The sequence below is a fragment of the Coturnix japonica genome, chromosome 2, assembly GCF_054131305.1.
Source record: "Coturnix japonica strain WE chromosome 2, WE-NBRP24, whole genome shotgun sequence".
NCBI classification, from domain to species: Eukaryota; Metazoa; Chordata; class Aves; order Galliformes; family Phasianidae; genus Coturnix; species Coturnix japonica.
Genome location: NC_140664.1, coordinates 75,493,884 through 75,496,109, shown reverse-complemented (window position 1 = coordinate 75,496,109; position 2,226 = coordinate 75,493,884). Strand labels below are relative to the sequence as shown.

The 2,226-nt window shown below is 43.2% G+C and overlaps 1 long non-coding RNA gene across 1 annotated transcript; it reads left to right on the top strand.

The window, feature by feature from the left end:
• The first annotated feature begins 231 nt into the window (after nucleotides 1-231).
• Nucleotides 232-1,611, top strand: LOC146761960 (uncharacterized). The gene is made up of 2 exons (XR_014943719.1): nucleotides 232-340; nucleotides 1,481-1,611. It is a non-coding gene; the product is annotated as an uncharacterized LOC146761960 (long non-coding RNA).
• Nucleotides 1,612-2,226: the final 615 nt, after the last annotated feature.

Sequence of the window (2,226 nt, the reverse complement as noted above, 5' to 3'; positions counted from 1 at the left end):
GACCAGCTGCCAGCTCTGTACAGCCCGACCTCTCCCTCACAAACAGACGCATCCTACTCCACCTGCCCTGCCTGTCCCTGCAGAAAGGCCCAGAACGGTCCATTGCGACACACCAGTCACGGGACTCTGCCCACCAGGTTTCATTGATGCCAGTGATGTTGTAGCTCTGGGGCTGAGCCAAGGCTTCTGGCTCCTCTCACTTGTTTCTCAGTGCTGCATGCCCTGCTCTAGCAACATTCCAAAGGTGCCTCACCACAGCCAGCACCTGCTGGAGCAGACTGCAGGATCTCTAGCATACAGTTCCTCAAATTTCAGCATACCATCCCATAGCTCGTCACTGGTGAGTCTGGATTTATCCCTGTCACCTCTTCTAATCTTGTTTAATCTCTACCAGTCAACCCCACTAGGTCCTGCATAAAAATACCTTTCCTCATCTGAGAAAGGAGCATCACATGAGGCATTAGCAGGCCTGGTGTTCTGTAGATCATCCCATAATCAAGAAACACAAAATTCTGCTGGTGACAACAACTTTGGAGCCACGTGTGGATCATCTGGTTCTGCTTATCCATATTCCCTGCTACCAGAAAGATAGAGGAGAACAGTAACCTATCATCCCAAGGCCCTGAAGTCCGTCTTGAATTCTATTTACTACGTCATGACTTCTGACATTAAAAACCAATAATGGATAATAATCAGAGGGCCATTACCAGGATAGTGAGATTTCCAGTCACATTTCTTACCCAGGCTCCAGTGAGGCAGCAGGCTTCCATTTGGGTCAGATCTAATCAGTACATTGGCCCTCTGTTCCTCTGAGAAGGGGGTCACCTATGACAACAGCCCTGCTTTTGTTCCTGATGGAGATGGTCGTTTTAATGGGGACAGGAAGAGTAGGCCTGAGGAGACCCCTCCAGCCTGAATGAACCTTCCTCCACAGCATTGTTAGCCCATCTATTGGGTTCCAGAGCCTCAGACCTGTAGTATGAAGGCACTTGGGAGAGTTGGATAGGCAGGGGAATCCATCTGCTGCCTATGTGTCTCTTAGGTCCCCTCCTTCTGCCTGGGAGCAGAGGATCTTTGTTTGTTCGTTTGCTGCCATGGCAATTCCTGCATCTTTGCAGTAATTTCTGCAGTCTTTATGTCATATGTTTGCCTTTTTTTTCCCCTATAGATTATCTACAGTCTACTTTCTGTAACGTCACTGAATTAAAGTCAGGGTTAAGGAGTTGAATATTTTTGATGTGATAAGACAGCTGTTCTCTCTTTGATAGAAATTGTTTATCTAGGAAGCAGATGTGTGGGGTACTTTATTATTCAGAATTTGATTTCCATGGCAAATAGTTTTGTATTATCACTACTGAGAATTTTCATACATTTTTAACAGAAAGTTATCCCGATTATTTGTTCACCTTCCTTTTGAAATTCAGTCCAATAAATCCTGCAGGACTTACTTGTGAGATAATATTATTGTGTCTTTTCACAGTAAGAACACCTGGGAAAGATAGATTCCTGGCACAAGTTCAATCAGAATATGTGGTTATGGGAGTCTTACTTTACATCTGAATCAACTAGCAACAGAATTGTCGTTAATTAAAGGAACTGGAATCTTCCAAAGCTGGAGTTCTTTTTACTTTCCCAAACCATTAAATGATGCAGGTATTGGCTGTGGATTTGTCAAATGCTTTAGCTGAAGAACGAGTGTTTCTACTTTTTGTGAGTCTTTCCCTTTTCAAGGAAAAAAAGTATTTGGGCCAACGTTTCACACAGTTCAAACTTTAAGCTGGTGCAAGAAAACACTGCTACTGAAAGGAGTGGTCTATCCACAATTTTCCACAATCCCTCCCTGTTCACTCCCATGCCTTTTTTTCTACTCACACTAATGTTTTCATATGCAAGCATCAAAGTAGTTAAAATTAACCAGGCAAAACCAGGCGAGTAAATAAATAGAGGTTAATTGTGACCCAGATCAAATCTCTGATCCTTTTCAGCACATAACTTGGTTTACACTCCTATCGGTTGAAAGGACAGGGCATATCTGACAGAGGAGTCTGACAAGGAGCAGGATTGCTTCTTTCAGCCACAGCACTTTCAGCTTATGACATTAAAAGCATTAAAGCATAACCTCTGAGGGATTTGGTTCACTTTCTGTCTTGGTCTAATTTTATTGCTAGAATGTTTTACGCTCATATCACAGAAAGCATCTCTGTAAGTAGTTATAAATGCATCCTC